The following is a 20,639-nucleotide window of genomic DNA, read 5'->3' as shown; positions in this document are numbered from 1 at the left end:
AGCTTTTAGTTAACATAACATATCGAAGTTAGAGTAAATTACGCGATTCGTCCCTCGCATAGGTGTCAAAAAACAAGTTTGGTCCCTATTTTCAAAAATTAACTCGGACAGTCTCTCGTTTGTTTAAAATTGGCACACTTCATCCTTAATGTTGTTTTCCAGTCATAACAAGACGATTTTGCTCATATCTTTTTGTTTTTGATTTATTTTTATTTGTTAGATATATTTAATTAATTAAATATTTATTTATTTTATTTAAAGTAATGGACCTCATATACCCTCTCTATCTATCTTTGTCCAAACACATAAACTAGAAGCGAGAGCATCTCCGACCACCACTCACCAGCCATCTCCGACCTACATTATCCAACCAAATCAAACCATGGTTGTAAAGTTGAAACCCTAGAATGCAGAACCACATGACCACCATCATTAAAGAGAGATGGATAGAGATGAGGTGGTGGTTGTTAGATCTGTTCAAAAGGGTGAGGTGCTTCATCACCGACAGATCTGCTCATAAATTGATCTGTACTTGAGACTTGTTTATTTCTGAACCAGAATGAACTGGTCGGTCTTTACATAACAAATTTTTGTTTTTTTTTTTCAAAAATGTTTAGATTTCTTTGAATAAAAACAAGTGGTAAGTGTTATCAAGTTTTTTAATGCTTTTGTATTCATATAAACTACTATATTTTGTTTATGTATTAAATTTTATTTTATTCTTAATGTACGTGGATCGATGTACAACTTATGTTTATGTGTTTTTAATGTATTTTGATTAATTTTGAACTTGTATTTATGTGTATTTTCAATGTTTAAACTTGTGGATGTCTAATTATATGTCGGAAAATAACAAAAAAGTGATGAAAATTATAGAAACCGGTTGAGCCGACGGTCGAACCAGTTGAACCGGAAACCGATCCATACTGGTTCAACTAAAATAACAGTTTTTAAAACATTGATTATACCCCATAAAAAATAAACAAGTCTCAAGTACATTTTGATTTGAGTGGAAAGTTTTAGGTATCGTGTCACAACTAGGAATTTTGATGCTTTGTAACAACAACAATGATAACAATTGTGAACCAAAAATATGGAAGCATGTATGATGCTTATTCAATAACAACAAAATCCCCATCAAACACTCTATACAAACACTTCAAATAGTCAACAAAGAATTGGAACCCCTAGAAATCCCGGTTTAAATCCATTACGGAATAGGATTTCCTTATTGGGCCTAATGGGCCAATAAGCTCCCAATTTGACTATTTTGGGCTTAGGACCCTTAAATGGGCCCTAATTGGACCCATTTTCATTTATTTTAACATTTTTGGCCATAATGGGCATAGAATGAAGTAAAATACCCTAATGGGCCATAAACAAAACTAAATAACTCTAATGGGCCATAACAAAACTAAGTAGCCCTAAGGGAAATCTCCGGAAAAGTCCCAATATTTTACCCTCATTTACGAAAAAGTCCCAAACTAAAATTTGTTTATGAAAAAGTCATAATTACCGGTAAAAATGACGATTTGGCCCTATTTTCCCGGTTTACCGGTTTCATTACTTAACCGGTTTTAAAAAAGTCCCATTATTTTACCATAATTTACGAATAACTCCTAAATTAATGTAAAATAATAGGACTTTAATGAAAATAATGGTAAAATAATGGGACTTTAATGTTTCCGGGTAAGTAATGAAACCGATAAACCGAGAAAATAGGAGCAACTTGTCATTTTTACCGGTTTTTGGGACTTTTTCATAAACCAATTTTAGTTTGGGACTTTTTTATAAATTAGGGTAAAATATTGGGACTTTGTCGGAGATTTCCCTAGCCCTAATGGGCCATAAAACTCATACTTTGATGAATATTGGGCCGTGAATTACTCTAAAAGGCCCAATGGGCCGAAAACCTACTTAATGGGCTCGTGGTTTCGAACAAAATCAAGCAATGGCCCAAGATGAACTACTTCCTTCCTCTTCAGTCCAAGAATTTGGCCCAACTACTAAAGAAAGGGGGAAGAGTTGACTTTTAAGGTTGCCACCTCACTAATACACCACATACTTCCATGCATATACCAACATGCATATAGAAAGGTCACCTCAATTCTCTATCTTCTTCTTCCTATTACCCTCGGCCGAGAACCCATCACACACACCCACGCTCTTCCAAATTCTCTCAAACATTGACAAGAACATTCTTACATCTTCTCTCTAATTTTCGAGAACTAGAAGCATTCCAAGGAGGTTATTCCACAAAAATCATCATCTTAGGTAAGTTGATGCTTGGATCCATAATCTAGACTGTTTGTTTTATCAAAAATGTCTTCTTAACTCATATAAACTCATGATCATAATCTTAGAAACCTCTAAGTTCGAGATCCACCCAAGAAAGCTTGCTAGGGCCGAAAATAACATCAAACTCTTTCATTTCTTCTTCAAAACCGAGATCCACAAGAAAAAGTGAGTTCGTACCCCTCTATTTTCGGTTTTCATATATTTTATGGGCAAGAATACAAGTAAACTGTGTAGATCTATGTGTATGTGTATGTTATGTGTGATTTGATGCGTTTATGTGGCAAATGTGTAACAAAAAGAATAGAAATTCGAGATCTATGGCTCTAAGAGGAAGATAAACATGATCTAAGATGTATTACACTAAAATAAGTCAAGAAAAATTACCCTCTAAGATTAAAGTATATATATTGCAACATAAAACTCACTTTTGGGCTAAAATTGTCAAACAAACAAAAGTTGGGTTGAAAAATTGCTATTCACGGTTTTATCAAGGATTAAAAGAGTCAAAACAGTAAAAATAAGTATTTTTATGAATAAAACTAATTCAGGGGTTAAAATGATGTATTTTCCAAACAAGGATCAAAATTGTAAACTTTTTGGATTTTGGGCCAATATTGTAAAAGTTGCAAAAAGTTTGGGCTTTAACCGAAAAACACTTTTCTGGAAGGGCTGAAACTGCCAAAGAATAAGTTTTGAGCTAAAAATATCACTTGAACAAGTCTATGGGTCAAAAGTGTCAAGAAAATGGTTTAAGGGCTTAAAATGTCTTTTTTTTTTGTATAAAGGACTAAAGAAGGGCTGAAAGGGTTCAAACTAATATTTTTTTGAGTCAATTATTTTATTTTTAAGATATTTGAGTTAAAATAAAAATACCGAACTACAAATCATGAAAATGGAAATATGAAAATACGTATAATTTCAAACATCGTTATAAATAACCGACTGGCCTCGTTCCGGTACGAAAATAATAATCACTCAATCAACTTTCAAACAATTATACTATATCTAAAACAAGTAAACATTCAAACCTTTGGGCTTGAAAGTCCCAATCATGTTTTTCTGACCTTTGTGACCGATTAACATGATTTTTGGGCCCAAAGGATAATAATAAATATTATTGGGCCTTCTATGACCCAATTTCATATTTAAGGGACCCTCAATTGCTTTTAAGTGCTATTGGGCCTTAGAGGCCCATTAGCATTGCTAGTAAGGTCCAAGTAAATTAAATGCGAAATGGGCTAACGTGCCCTTCGTATACCCAATAGCCATAAATAATACATGAGATTAGTAGGACCTTGTAATCCTCTTCTCATCGTTTACTAGGCGTACCTTCAATTCAGTAAACATATTCAAGCCGTTAATCAATGGTAATCAAATTCATGTTAGATTTAGTGAGTAATAGCGGGCAACACCTCTATGGGTCGTTTGTAGTCTGTATTTATAATCAAAGTCTCCTGGAGGGAGAGCGAGAGTTTGTGTATAGATCTATACGGGGTTGACTCCCCCACACCTCAGCTGTTCGCTAGTGTTAGACTCGGCCAGTCTAGGGTGACAAAATCTTAAGATCAATTCCAGCGTTCGTTAGAATGGTAAGACAGACGAAATAGTCATTATCATGTATGGTTATAACGACTCACATAAACAAATCTAACACTATCCGAGTAATCAGGGAAAATTCATAATCATTCGTCGTGACGGTATAACAATTTGAAACAATTATATTTTTCTTTATCGGAAAACATCGGGTTTTTCGAGGAAATCAACACCACTCATTTGTATTTTTCAATAACTATAATGCAAAACTTTTCATTTATACACGCTTTGAAATCATTCATGCATAAACCGATGGATCTTCACACTTTGGTATGAACAATTGTCTTTTTCAAAAAATATCGGATTTTCTGGGTTTTATAAACTATACCAACATTTTCAAAGCAACCATGCTTATGAACTCACCAACATTTCATATGTTGACATTTTTCAAAATAACCTGTATTCTCAGGTAACAGGTAAGTCGAGGAGTAACACCGAGTATGTTAGGGTATTATGCTTTTGGAAAAACTATCAAACAATTTATATTATGGATATGGAATGATTAAACAATGTACTTCATGTGAACAATGTCAGTTGTATTGTATTGATGCATGGTGATGTTTATGTTATGATTCATGTATATTCATTGTGATGATATTCAATTTAAGTCACGCAAGCCCTCGAATGTTTCCGCCGTCTGGTTCGGGGGTGTGACAGGTTGGTATCAGAGCCAGGTTTATAGTGAACTAGCATATCCGACCATATATTGATATGAAACTATAAACCAAAGAAGGACCTACAACAACTCTGAACAAAACAAATAAAACACAACGATAAAACACCCCTACTTGTACGATATAGGAAAAAGAATGTAATACAAAATCAATAAGATGACACTGGCATCTCGGTTAAGTCGGGACTGTTCATGATTGTATTAATGGGTGAATGTAGCCTGATCAACTACATTTCCTCTAAAGTACAACTATCACATGCCCCTAGGAAATCGCGATGGTCGGTGAACCTAAAAACATACCCTTTTATTTCCAAGAAGAGAACATCAAATCAATTTATACAATAATTAAAACATCTTAGGAGTAATAATAGTTATTCATATACCTCCTCTCAGTCACTATGGAAGGGGAGCACCAGGGCATTCAGTTTCATCAGGTCTTAGTGGCCCATGGAATGATCGAGGACGAACTCGAGGGAGATCGGGGGGAACACACGATGTTGGGCCTGATGAGTACACGGACACGGGCTATGAGTTTGATGGGACCGATGACGACATGGATGAAGAACAAGACTCAGACGAGGATTCTGCCACATCACCTGCCAGCGAGGCGCAGCAGGACCACCCGCCCCACCAGGGAATCCCGCGAGGGAGAATCCCTCTCTCCAGAAGCTGAGATTGCTGCTCTGCGGCAACAACTATTCGCCATGGAAGCACGACCGATGCAAGATGAACAGGAAAGAGATGAAGTCATTGGAGAAATCACTGAGATGGCCCAGTTGTTGGCACAACACGTCGGTATATGACCTCGCTACTGTCTTAGGACGTTCCTTAGAGTGTTAGGACCAGCCTTACCTTACTAGTACTATGATCTATGTTATGTATCGTCGACTCTATGTTTAAGTGATTACACTACTCATAGAGTCGTTACGCTGCCGAACTTGCACCACTTATGTATGCTCTTTCGAGCAAATTTTCATGTATCAAAGTACGAATATTATTAGTGAAAAATATATGTGTTCTATTGTGATGTTGTTATCTATTATGTGTTGTGTATCCATGATTGTATGCTAACATGTGAAACAACTTAAGTACATGCACTACACCTAGTTTAAAGGACCCCAAATTCGTAGAAATCCTAGACACTCAACATCTCTCCGTTCCACGACAGAAAGATGCCTCAACGACCAACCCGTGGAAACCCTCGGCCAACCCCACCCGAGGTCAACTCAGCTGCATTCCAAGAAGCTGTATCTGCTGCAGTCACTGCAGCCATGGCACAAATCCACCAAGGGAACAATAGGGGAGGCAGTGGACAAGGAGCTGGAAGTTCGAACAACGGAATAAATCAAGGCCCTACCAAGACATGCTCCTACAAATATTTCACCAATGCCAAGCCACGAACATTTAATGGCATGGGTGGAATGATAACCCTAAAAAGATGTATAGAGAAAGTGGAATCGGTATTTGAGATATGCGAATGTCCCGAAGAGATGAAGGTGAAGTTTGCCGCATGCACGTTCATTGATCAAGCTCTCACTTGGTGGAACGGACATGTAGAAGCCATGACTCTTCCCGTAGCCAACTCCGTGTCGTGGGCGGAGATGAAAGAAATGCTGATGGCCAAGTACTGCTCGTGTGGCGAAATTCAGAAGATGGAGCAAGAGTTATGGAACGTCACTGTCCGAAACTCCGACATTGATGCATACATATCTAGGTTTAGCGAACTGTCACTGTTGTGTCCAGGCATGATTACTTCATAGGGAAAGAAAATCAAACGATTTGGGGATTAACTTCCCCAATCCAAGGAAATGTGATAGCTGTGAATCCTGAAACCTTCGACAGTGCCAAGAGATTGGCCAAGAAGCTCTACGACCACAACAACAAAAGGGGCGAGAAGTCAGGGGAAACCGAAAACAAGAAGGAGAGTGACAACAGGAAGGGAAAGAATAACAAGAGGAAGAGACGACAAGGTTCAGAGTCGTCGAAGAAACAATAGACAGTGACAGTTAATGCTAAAACCACCCAAGTTCCCTCCACACCACATGCTCCAGTCTCAGCTACTCCAAGTGCTCCTAGGCAGTATTCTGGAAGTCTCCGAAAGTGCAACAAGTGCAGTCTCCATCATAATGACGAATGCAGGGAGATGCATTGTACCAGTTGCAATCGAAAGGGTCACACGGAAAAATATTGCAGGACCTATCCTTCCCAGAACCGGAAACAAGGAAACAACAACAACAACAACAACAACAGCAACAACCCCAACAACAACAACAACACCAACAACAGCGGCAACAATGCAGGACCAAGCCACACCTGCTATGGATGTGGAAAGACTGGGAATTTTCGTCGAAACTGCCCCAACAACAACAACCCTGGGAATGGAGGAACAGGAAGAGTGCTGACCATGGGTCAGGGAGAAGCGGTTCAGGATCCCGTTGTTGTCACTGGTACGTTTCTCTTAAACCACACTTATGCATGCATCCTATTTGATACCGGAGCAGAACGAGGCTTCGTGAGCAATAGATTTAAACACTTGTTAAAACAACAAACCTAGAAGCTTAATGAAACCTTTACGGTGGAAATGGCCAATGGGAAAACAGTATCCACTGGGGAAATCTACATCGTATGTACCCTAACCTTGAACCAACATGTCTTTCAAATAAACTTAATGCCTGTTTCCATTAGGAGTTTTGATGTGATTATCGGCATGGACTTGTTAAGTCCCCACCATGCTGAAATTTTGTGTCACGAGAAGGCCGTTCGCCATCACCTTCCAAATCGCGAAACCCTAATTATATACGGAGACAAACCTAGCACGAACCTTCGTCTTATCTCGTGCACTAAGGCACAAAAGTATCTCCGAAAGAAGGATTTGACGTTTCTGGCTCATATTGTGGATAAGTCCAAAGAAGAGGTCAATATTCAGGACATTCCAATGGCCTGTGAGTTCTCGGATGTCTTTCCTGAAGATCTTCCGGGGATACCCCTAGAAAGACAAGTCGAGTTTCAAATTGATCTTGTACCAGGAGCTACACCCATCGCCAAATCGCCCTACAGATTGGCTCCTACGGAGATGCAAGAGTTGTCTAGCAAACTCAGCGAACTTCTGGACAAAGGATTCATCCGACCCAGCTTCTCACCTTGGGGAGCTCCGGTTCTCTTTGTTAAGAAGAAAGACGGTTCCTTTAGGATATGTATTGACCACAGGGAACTAAATAAGCTCACTATCAAAAATCTCTATCCACTACCGCGAATCGACGATCTATTTGATTAACTCCAAGGCGCAAGCTACTTCTCTAAGATAGATTTGTGATCTGGATACCACCAACTCAAAATCCGGGAAAAGGATATCCCAAAACTGCTTTCCGAACTCGTTATCGACATTATAAATATGTTGTAATGCCCTTCGGTCTAACGAATGCCCCTGCCGCATTCATGGACCTAATAAATCGAATTTGCTGACCATTCCTCGAAAACGTTGTCATCGTTTTCATTGACGACATTCTAGTTTATTTTTCGAAGCGAAGAGGAGCATGGCCAACATCTCCGACGAATCCTGGAAACCCTGCGAACCGAAAAGCTATACACAAAACTCTCTATGTGTGAGTTCTGGCTCCGTAGTGTGAACTTTTTGGGTCATGTTGTTAGTCAAGAAAGGATACACGTGGATCCTTCTAACGTCAAAGCCATTGAAGGATGGGCGATCCCAACGACACCCACATAAATTCGTCAATTTTTAGGTCTCGCAAGCTTTTACAGGAGGTTCATCCAGAACTTCTCTAAGACAGCCAAGCCACTTACCTTGCTTACACAGAAGGGTGTACCCTTTGAATGGACAGATAAGCAAGAGGTTTCATTCCGAACTCTAAAGCAAGCACTCTACAGTGCACCGGTACTATCACTACCAGAGGGAACAGAGGACTTCGTAGTCTACTACGATGCGTCGAATCAAGGTTTAGGTTGTGTGCTTATGCAGCGTGGGAAGGTGATAGGTTATGCGTCCCGACAACTAAAGACACATGAAGTGAATTATACCACCCATGATCTCAAATTGGGAGCTGTGGTCTTCGCCTTGAAAATCTGGAGGCACTACCTTTATGGTACAAAGTGCACCATTTTCACTGACCACAAGAGTCTCCAACACATTTTAAATCAAAAAGAGTTGAACATGAGGCAACAAAGATGGGTTGAACTGCTAAACGACTATGAGTGCGAAATCAAGTAACACCCAGGTAAGGCTAATGTGGTAGCTGATGCCTTGAGTTGGAAAGAATACTCAAATCTTCATGTGAAAACTCTCTCCATAACCATTCAATCCCACCTGACCTCGCAAATCAAAATAGCCCAGTTTAATGCTCTGAAGATAGAAAACAGAACAAGCGAAGCATTGCGTGGAATGGAAAAGAATTTCGAAGTTAAGAAGGATGGAGCCTACTACTTCATGAACCGCATCTGGATCCCTAAGTTTGGAGGATTCAGAGAGGTAGTCATGAATGAAGCCCACAAGACACGATACTCCATCCATCCAGGTTCTGATAAAATGTACTTGGATATGAAGCAACATTATTGGTGGCCCAACATGAAGGAAGAAATTGCGACCTATGTTAGCAAATGCCTTACTTGCGCTAAAGTGAAGGTGGAATATCAGAATCCCTCAGGATTATTACAACAACCAGTAATTCCCGAGTGGAAATGGGAAAGGATTGTTATGGACTTTGTGACCAAACTACCTAAGACAATAGATGGTTTGGATACCATATGGGTAATAGTCGACAGGTTGACAAAATCCGCTCATTTCCTGCCAATCAAAGAGTCATACAAAATGGAACGATTAACGAGAACCTACATCAAGGAAATCGTGAGACTCTACGCAGTGTCGGTATCTATCATCTCAGATAGAGATAGTAGGTTTACTTCATGCTTTTGGCAATCACTTCAGAAAGCGTTGGGAACACAACTTGACATGAGCACTGCCTACCACCCACAAACGGATGGTCAAAGCGAACGAACCATTCAAACCCTTGAAGACATGCTTCGCGCGTGTGTAATAGACTTTGGAAAGTCATGGGATACTCACTTGCCTTTAATCGAATTCTCATACAAAAACAATTATCACTCAAGCATCAAAGTTGCTCCTTTCGAAGCACTATACGGGCGTAGATGCAGATCACCGTTGTGTTGGGCTGAGGTGGGTGATACTCAGCTAGCAAGAAGACATACATCAATCAATGCATTAACGGGACCGGAGATCATACGCGAAAAAACGGAGAAAATATTTCAAATCAGAGCTCGAATACAAGCATCACGAGACTGACAGAAGAGCTACGCTGATAGACGACGAAAGCACTTGGCATTTCAAGTCGGGGATAGAGTGTTGTTAAAGGACTCTCCCTAGAAAGGGGTTATTCGTTTTGGAAAACGGGGGAAACTGAACCCACGATACATTGGACCTTTTGAGATTCTTGCCCGAATCGGTCTAGTGGCTTATAGCTTGCAGCTACCTGCCGAGCTCAGCAGTGTTCACCCCGTGTTCCATGTTTCCAATTTGAAAAAGTTTTTATCCGGCGAAACCCTCGTCATTCCACTTGAAGAAATTGAAATCAACGAGAATCGCCTGTTCATCGAGGAACCAATCGAAATCATGGACAGGGAGGTGAAGCGTACTAAACAAAGTCGCTTTCCGATTTTGAAAGTACGGTGGAACGCGAAGCGTGGGCTAGAATTCACATGGGAACGCGAAGACCAGATGAATCACAAGTACCCTCACCTATTTTAGCATTCTCGAATCTAGCTTTAAAAATAATTTTGGGATGAAATTCTCGGTTGACCTGACGGTCGAACCAGTTGAACTTGTGGATGTCTATTTGTGTCTCGGAAAATAACAAAAAAAATGATGAAAACTATAGAAATTGGTTGAGCCGACGCCGAACCAGTTGAACCGGAAACGGATTCATACTATTTCAACTAAAATAACAGTTTTTGAAACATTGATTATACCCCGTAAAAAATAAACAAGTCTCAAGTAAATTTTGATTTGAGTGGAAGGTTTTAGGTATAGTGTCACAACTAGGAATTTTGATGCTCTGTAACAACAACAATGATAACAATTGTGAACCAAAATTGTGGAAGCATGTATGATGCTTATTCAATAACTACAAAATCCCCATCAAACACTCTATACAAGCATTTCAAATAGTCATCAAAGAATTGGAAAACCTAGAAATCTCGGTTTAAGTCCATTATGGACTAGGATTTCCTATTGGGCTTAATGGACCAATAAGCTCTCAATTTGACTATTTTGGGAATAGGACCCTTAAATGGGCCCTAATTGGACCCACTTTCATTTATATTAATATTTTGGACCATAATGGACCTAGAATGAAGTAAAATACCCTAATGGGCCATAAACAAAACTAAATAGCCCTAATGGGCCATAACAAAACTAAATAGCCCTAATGGGCCATAAAACTCATACTTTGATGAATATTGGAACGTTAATTACTCTAAAAGGCCCAATGGGCTGAAAACCTCTTTAATGGGCACGTGGTTTCGAACAAAATCAAGCAATGGCCCAAAATGAACTACTTCCTTCCTCCTAAGTACAAGAATTCATCCCAACTACAAAATAAAGGTGGAGAGTTGACTTTTAAGGTTGCCACCTCACTAATACACCACATACTTCCATGCATGGACCAACATGCATCTAGAATGGTCACCTCAACTGTCTCTCTTCTTCATCCTATTACTCTCGGACGGGAACGCATCATACACACCCACACTCTTCCAAAATCTCTCAAACACTCACAAGAACACTCTTACATCTTCTCTCTAATTTTCGAGAATTAGAAGCATTCCAAGGAGGTTATTCCACAAAAATCATCATCTTAGGTAAGTTGATGCTTGGACCCATAATCTAGACTCTTTGTTTTATCAAAAATCTCTTCTTAAGTCATATAAACTCATGATCATCATCTTAGAAACCTCTAAGTTCGAGATCCACCCAAGAAAGCTTGCTAGGGCCAAAAATAACATCAAACTCTTTCATTTCTTCTTCAAAACCGAGATCCACAAGAAAAGGTGAGTTGATACCCCTCTATTTTTGGTTTTAATATGTTTTATGGGGGAGAATACAAGTAAACTGTGTAGATCTATGTGTATGTGTATGTTATGTGTGATTTCATGTGTTTATGTGGTAAATGTGTAACAAAAAGAATAGAAATTCAAGATCTATGGCTCTAAGAGGAAGATAAACATGATCTAAGATGTATTACACTAAAACAAGTCAAGAAAAATTACCCTCTAAGATTAAAGTATATAGATTGCAACATAAAACTCACTTTTGGGCTAAAATTGTCGAACAAACAAAAGTTGGGTTGAAAAATTGCTATTCACGGTTTTCTCAAGGATTAAAAGAGTCAAAACAGTAAAAATAAGTGTTTTTATGAATATCATACTCTTTTAAAGGTTAGAGAAGAAATTTATGGCTTAATGGGCCAAATTTTGGGCTTTTCGGCCTAATGAGCCAAAACTTGCGAAAATTACAACTTTCAAGGGGTTGAAATGATAAACTTCTCAAAACAGGGGGTAAAAGGGTGAATAAAACTAATTCAGGGGTTAAAATGATGTATTTTCCAAAAAACGATCAAAATTGTAAACTTTTTAGATTTTGGGCCAATATTATAAAACTTGCAAAAAGTTTGGGATTTAACCGAAAAACAGTTTTCTGGAAGGACTGAAACTGCCAAATAATAAGTTTTGAGCTAAAAATATCACTTGAACAAGTCTATGGGTCAAAAGTGTCAAGAAAATGGTTTAAGGGCTTAAAATGTCTTTTTTTTGTATAAAGGACTAAAATTGTAAATTTTACTAAAGAAGAGCTGAAAGGGTGCAAACTAATATTTTTTTTGAGTCAATTATTTTATTTTTAAGATATTTGAGTTAAAATAAAAATACCAAACTACAAATCATGAAAATGGAAAGATGAAAATACGTATAATTTCAAACATCGTTATAAATAATCGACCGGCCTCGTTCTGGTATGAAATTAGCAATCACTCAATCAACTTTCCAACAATTATACTATACCTAAAACAAGTAAACATTCAAACCTTTGGGCTTGAAAGTCCCAATCATGTTTTTCTGACCTTTGTGACCCATTAACATGATTTTTGGGCCCAAAGGATAATAATAAATATTATTGGGCCTTCTATGACCCAATTTCATATTTAAGGGACCCTCAATGGCTTTTAAGTGTTATTGGGCCTTAGTGGCCCATTAGCATTGCTAGTAAGGTCCAAGTAAATCAAATGCGAAATGGGCCAACATGCCCTTCGTATACCCAATAGCCATAAATAATACGTGAGATTAGTAGGACCTTGTAATCCTCTTCTCCTCGTTTACTAGGCCTACCTTCAATTCAGTAAACATATTCAAGCCGTTAATCAATGGTAATCAAATTCATGTTAGATTTAGTGAGTAATAGTGGGCAGCACCTCTATGGGTCGTTTGTAGTCTGTAGTTATAATCAAAGTCTCCTGGAGGGAGAGCGAGAGTTTGTGTATAGATCTATACGGGGTTGACTCCCCCACACCTCAGCTGTTCGCTAGAGTTAGACTCGGCCAGTCTAGGGTGACAAAATCTTAAGATCAATTCCAGCGTTCGTTAGAATGGTAAGACAGACGAACTAGTCATTATCATGTATGGTTATAACGACTCACATAAACAAATCTAACACTATCCGAGTAATCAGGGAAAATTCATAATCATTCGTTGTGATGGTATAACAATTTGAAACAATTATATTTTTCTTTATTGGAAAACATCGGGTTTTTCGGGGAAATCAACACCATTCATTTGTATTTTTCAATAACTATAATGCAAAACTTTTCCTTTATACACGATTTGAAATCATTCATGCATAAACCGATGGATCTTCACACTTTGGTAAGAAAAATTGTCTTTTTCAGAAAATATCGGATTTTCTGGGGTTTATAAACTATACAAACATTTTCAAAACAACCATGCTTATGAACTCACCAACATTTCATATGTTGACGTTTTAAAAAATAACTTGTATTCTCAGGTAACAGGTATGTCGAGGAGTAACACCGAGTATGTTAGGGTATTATGCTTTTGGAAAAACTATAAAACAATTTATATTATGGATATGTAATGATTAAACAATGTACTTGATGTGAACAATGTCAGTTGTATTGTATTGATGCATGGTGATGTTTATGTTATCATTCATGTATATTCATTGTGATGATATTCAATTTCAGTCACTCAAGTTCTCGAACGTTTCTGCCGTCTGGTTCGGGGGTGTGATAGGTTGGTATCTGTGGCAACCCGATATTTCAACTCCTTGTAAGGACCAGAATGGGTCAAGTATTGTAACCGCTTCTAAGTAATAAAATTTACTTTCATAATAAAACGTACAAATAGTTCTATTTAATTTCCTTCTATGATTAAATGTATTTGAACCATAATCGTATGTGAAAAGAACGCCCAAATCCGACTTCATATAGCGAAGATGTGATTTTTCCAAGTTCGGCTTAGCAACAGACCGCTAAAAACTCGAATCGGAGATCGAGCGACTTTTGGCCGGAATGACCTAAACGAGAATCGAAGGTCTCGACAATGGTATTCCAGCGGTAAAAAGTCTGGCAAAAACCGACATCAGATAAAGAAGTTATGAATTTTCTAAGAAATTCCTTAAACACGATGGATTTTTAATAAATAATAAAAATATAATTTTGGAATTTGCCGACGGTGTCTAAACGAAAGTTGTAGAGCGTAGTCTCACCTACGCGAGGATATAAAGACCATCGAAAACGGAGTTCGTATGAAGAAGATATGGATTTTTGAAGTTTATTAAATATATTATTTATCTATTTAATTCAAAATTCGGATATTATCCGAAGGGGAGTCAGCATCCTCCTCCGAAGTACGCGTTGCGTACTCCTGTACGCCCCGCGTAACCGAGAGGATTGGCCTCGGATCGTCCACGTCGCCATATCCGAGGAATCCGATCCATCCGACCCGTCCGACCCGTCCGACCCGATGTCCCATCCGACCCGGCGTCCCATCCGACCCACCTCCCCAGCAACCCGTCCCATCCGACCCGAGAACCCAACAACCCGTCCCATCCGAACCGAGGCAGTCGAGGCTTCGGTCATGCATGACGTACGCGTACGCAGCGCGTACGAGCGTACGCCCCGCGTACCGAGGCAGACCAGCCTTCCTATAAATAGAATGCGAGGGTTTCCAAAGAAAGGGTTCATTTCTCTTCTCTCTCTCCCAACTTTGCCTCGTTTTCCGTGTCCGTTCAAACCCGAAGCTCTGGTCTTTTTGGCTCAAGTCCCGAAGGTCGATTTTACTTCCGAGATTCCCGAGAATCCCGAGGAAAATCCGTTTCCCGAGACGAAACTCTGCCCGGTTTTCCATCTCGCTATCTTCAAACTTTCAAGTGAGTTTCATACCCCTTAATCAACCGTTTTAATTATTCTAAATACTTTTATATGCTTTCAAGGGGGGGGATTACAAGTAAAACACACGAGTATTATCGTGTGTTCCATAAGGAAACTCTTTTATATACTGTTATATATTCAAATATCATGCGATTTATAAACATTTAAAGGAACTTTTATATATATATAACATATGTCACAATAGCATCTTACCTTTTAAAATATAATGTTGTTGTAATACATGTATAAACTAAACTGTTCTTAGATTTTTCTTGTCTATCCTAGACTCTACACCAAAAATCTATACTTTCATAAACAAGTGATTTCTTTTCTCAATATTTCTAAACAAACAAGACACGCTTTTTGGAAACTATAATAGGTATGGTTTTACGAAACAAATTTCTAACTCTTATGTAGTAGAATCACATATTTCAAGAAGTTCACTTTCGTGTACAAGAACAAACATAACATTTTAACAAGTAGATATGTTTTTATACCACGGATTTGTGAGACACTAACTTCATGTACGTTCGAGTACACATTTCAAGTCCTGTATTATATACCAGAATCCCTTGGAGGGGGAGCATGGTGTTTGTGTATAGATCTATACGGGCTTGACAAACCCGCGCCCTGACTGTTAGCTGCAGTCCACCGTTTGGGGTGACAAACGTCATAACATTTCAACGCCTGAAGAACGTTGTGTATAGGCATTCAGAGTCAATAGTATGGTTATAAAACTCACAAGGGGTATTAAAATGCATTGATTTACAAGGTTTTCAAATTCATTGGTTCTTTTACATTTACATACATTTTAGAAACAAACATTGGTCTTGAGTGAAGGCTACTTTTATACTAGTAGAAAATATTGGATTTTCTAACCACAAACAAACGAAGATAAAACATTTCAGTTCATTCAAACATTGTCACTTAAATACTTATGAAATTCACCAGCTTAAATGCTGATCTACTCTTTCAAAATTACTTGTATGTCCCAGGAAATCAGTAATTTCAGGTATTCATTTCGCTTTTAATGAAGGGATGCTGCGGCGCCAGTTTAATCTCGTATTTTGACATCATATTGTAATTGAGTTTTGAACATGTAACTTTTGACAAATGTAAACTTTCAATTATATATATGATGGTTGTATTGCTTTCTTTACTATGTATTCATTTGTTACGTTACCACATGAAGTCATCCGCCCCCGAACGTTTCCGCCGTTCAGGTTTGGGGGTGTGACAGATTGGTATCAGAGCAATGTTTATAGTGAACTAAGTATATCGAACCACATAAGATATACAAACTATAAATGCTTAGGGGACTAATACTCTCTGACAAAACAAATTTTCTTTTTACACTTAAGCAGCATTTCGTTCAACTTAAATTGGTAGTTCATTTAAGTACAAATACATGCCTACCACGAACTATTTTCATGTTATACAACTATACAAGTATTTAGACAAGTTGACACTACGATTGGGACTCGATATATATAATCAGATTTTGGACAAATATAGCGTGATCAACTATATTTGCCCAAGATTGGACCAACGTATATCGAGGAATGATCGTAGTAAGCAACAAGTCAAAACTTACCAAACCATTACAAGAATCAAACACAAGCACTTAAATACTATAGGAGTATTTGCTATCTAAACTAGTTTAACTTACATGTTTTACATGTTCCGACTTTACTCAATTCTTATAACCCTATTTCTCGTACAGCCAAATGGCTGGATTTCACCACCCTGGCGACCCCTACTTTCCCAACCAAGGCAACGGAGGATGGATCGAAGATGATCCCGAAGAGGACGAGGAACCCATAGAAGTGGGTGATGACTCCGGTACCGACTCAGAGCCGGAAGTTATCGATCCACCACCCATTCAACCTCCCGTCTTCGTAAGGAACTTTCAAGGACCGACTCCCGTCTGGGGAAGTCACCTCCACCATTGGAGCCAACAGCAGAACCTACGCCCTCCCTACGGCATGTGCCGGGACTTCTATGATGTCCGCGGTGGAGGTTCGGCTGATCGAGCACTCCCGGTAATGGTGGGTAAGTTAGCCAATCAGTCCTATCAGTCTGGAGTACAAGCTAGCCGACTCCGGGATATCAACGTGGAAGTGCAGGTTCACACTTCTGACATCCGTAGGCTGGACAAGATGCAAGACAACGCTCAATTCCAAACCGAAGCGTTTCAAGCGCAAATGATTGTAGCCCTCGCCAAACTAAGGGAACAACAAGCCGCTTTCGATAGGCGTCTAATGGAGTCAAAGCAATCAGATACAGAGTCAAGCTCCAAGCGCAACCTTCGACGCAAGTAGTGCTTGTCAAGGACTCAAATTTTGTTATAGCTTAGGACCTCGGCTAAAAGTCTTTAAATTTCTCGAACTTTGTAATCGGAGACCCTTATAGGGGTCAAATTTTCATGATCGTTGTAACAACTTTTATATTAATATAAGTGGCACTATTACTACTATGTTGAGTATTTCGTTCGAACCTTGAATGGTCTTTGAGAACCCCAAATACTTGTTTCATACCTTCAGTCTTACAAATAACTTTCATTCTTCTATTGTAAGACTCATACTATCATCTGTTGTTGAACTATAGCGATTTAGTTCATGAGACACATACATTTTCCATTCTATGAAATTCTTATCCTTGTCTTTTCAATCTATAGTTGAAGGATGCCTCCGCGTAGGAATCCGAGGCGAAACAACGGTGAGGAAGCACCTATACCACCACCACCTCCACCACCCCAATTTGATGCTGTTATGTTTCAAGCAGCAGTCACCGCAGCAGTGGCAGCTGCCATGTCACAGATCAATAACTCAAGTACTAATGGCTCGGGATCTGGCACACACCCATCCAACCATGGCGAGAGTCATGGACCACCTCGGGAATGCACCTATAAGGACTTCACTAATGCCAAGCCCCGAATGTTTTATGGTACTGGTGGTGTGATGGCCCTGAGGCAGTGGATCGAAAGGACGGAGGCAGTCTTTGAAATATGCTCCTGCCCCGAGCACAGCAAGGTCAAATTTGCAACTTTCACCCTTCTCGATAAAGCTTTAACTTGGTGGAATGGCCACGTTAAAGTACTTACCCTAATCGTGGCGAACTCCATAAGCTGGGAGAACTTGAAGGCCATGATGATGAGAGAATACTGCCCACAGGGAGAAATTCAAAAGCTTGAACACGAGCTATGGACTCTCGGAATGGTGGGTACCGACATCGCTACTTATACCAACAGATTCTGCGAGCTGGCAATCCTTTGTCCAGATATGATTGCTCCCGAGAGCAAGAAGATAGAAAGGTACATCTGGGGACTGACGCCCCAAATGCGATCAAGCGTGTTAGCTTCTAAACCTGACACCTTTAAAAGTGCTAAGGAACTGGCACAATCTCTGATCGACTACGGAGGTCATCAGAACTCAACCACTTCTGCACCAGCCCCACAGAAAGCAAACAACAACTACAACAACTACAACAACAACAATGGCAGGAAGAGGGCATGGATTAAAGGGAAGGGTGGATCTTCCCAAGAATCCGCAAAGAAACAGTTGGTGTCAGTAAATGCGGCCACTGTACCTGCTACAGCCCCTACAAATACCTACCCAACAAAGCCTTATATAGGCAACCTCCCAAAATGCACCAAATGCAATTACCACCACCATGGACTTTGTCGAGCTATGCAGTGCGCCAACTGCAGCCAGAAAGGGCACACAGCCCGTTTCTGCAAGGAACCCGCAAAGCCGATCACTCAAATTCCCGGTGCGGGTGTAGGGCAGGCTTGCTACGGTTGTGGCGAGGTGGGCCACTACCAGAGAAACTGTCCTAAGGCAGCAGGCACCGGAGGTGTTAGACGAGTTTTGGCAATAGGCCACAACGAAGCTGTAGCTGACCCAACTATTGTTGCTGGTACGTTCCTTCTCGATAATTCATACGCATGCATATTATTCGATAGTGGAGCGGAGAGAAGTTTCGTGAGTCAAAACTTTATTCATTTACTTAAACCTAAACCTAGCAAGTTAGAAAAATCATTCACTATAGAGATGGCCAATGGAAAAACCGAAAACACAAATTGCATATACATGGGCTGTACGTTAACATTAGACGGCCATTCTTTCCCAATCAATCTCATGCCGGTTCAAATTAAAAGTTTCGACGTCATAGTCGGCATGGATTGGTTGAGCCTTCTTCGCGCCGACATCATGTGCTTTGAGAAAGCAGTCCGTCTTAACCTCCCAAACAACGAAACATTAGTTATCTACGGCGACAAATCTAGTGCAAACCTTCGCATCATTTCGTGCATCCAAGCTCGAAAGTGCTTGCGGAAGGATTGTCGAGCATTCCTAGCGCACATCGTCGATACAAGTCAAGAACTGAAGGACATCAAGAGCATCTCGGTAGTACGCGACTTTCCCGATATCTTTCCAGAAGAACTGCCAGGATTACCACCGCAACGCCAAGTCGAGTTTAGAATCGACTTAATTCCAGGAGCTACCCCAGTAGCGAAGTCGCCTTATCGTCTTGCACCAGCAGAGATGCAGGAACTTTCCAGTCAACTTAATGAACTCCTTCACAAAGGATTCATAAGACCAAGTTTCTCACCTTGGGGAGCACCAGTCTTGTTTGTAAAGAAGAAAGACGGATCGTTCCGTATGTGCATCGACTACAGAGAGCTGAACAAACTTACTGTCAAGAACCGCTATCCTCTACCCCGTATCGACGACCTATTCGATCAACTTCAAGGGGCGAACTACTTCTCCAAAATAGACCTACGATCCGGATATCATCAATTACGAGTTCTAGAGGGGGACATTCAAAAGACAGCCTTCCGAACTCGTTATGGACACTACGAATTCGTAGTGATGCCGTTCGGATTAACCAATGCACCAGCAGTATTTATGGACCTAATGAATAGGGTATGTCGCCCTTACTTGGATCAGTTCGTCATCGTCTTTATCGATGATATACTTATCTACTCTCGAAGTGAGGAAGAGCATAGTCAACACCTACGAAAAGTCCTAGAAACACTGCGAACGGAGAAACTATATGCGAAGTTCTCTAAATGCGAATTTTGGATTCGAGGAGTCGAATTTTTAGGTCACGTTGTTAGCGAGAAAGGTATACACGTGGACCCTTCCAAAATTAAGGCTATTGAGAACTGGTCGGCACCAAAGACACCTACAGAAATTCGTTAATTTCTAGGTCTAGCTGGCTACTATCGCAAATTCATAAAGAACTTTTCGAGCATTGCGAAACCTCTTACTTCATTAACCCAGAAAGGAGTGGCCTTTGACTGGGAAGCGAAACAAGAGAAGGCATTCCAGACACTAAAACAGGCCTTGTGCACCGCACCGATACTATCCCTCCCCGAAGGGATAGAAGACTTCGTAGTGTATTGCGATGCTTCAAATCAAGGACTTGGTTGTGTTCTTATGCAAAGAGGGAAGGTTATCGCTTATGCCTCCTGACAGCTTAAGACACACGAAGTGAACTATACGACACACGACCTCGAGTTAGGAGCAGTGGTATTTGCTCTGAAGATCTGGAGGCACTACTTATACGGAACAAAGAGTACTATATTCACCGATCACAAGAGC

Source organism: Lactuca sativa, chromosome 7 (assembly GCF_002870075.4).
Source record: "Lactuca sativa cultivar Salinas chromosome 7, Lsat_Salinas_v11, whole genome shotgun sequence".
NCBI classification, from domain to species: Eukaryota; Viridiplantae; Streptophyta; class Magnoliopsida; order Asterales; family Asteraceae; genus Lactuca; species Lactuca sativa.
Note: the sequence above shows the minus strand (reverse complement) of the source record.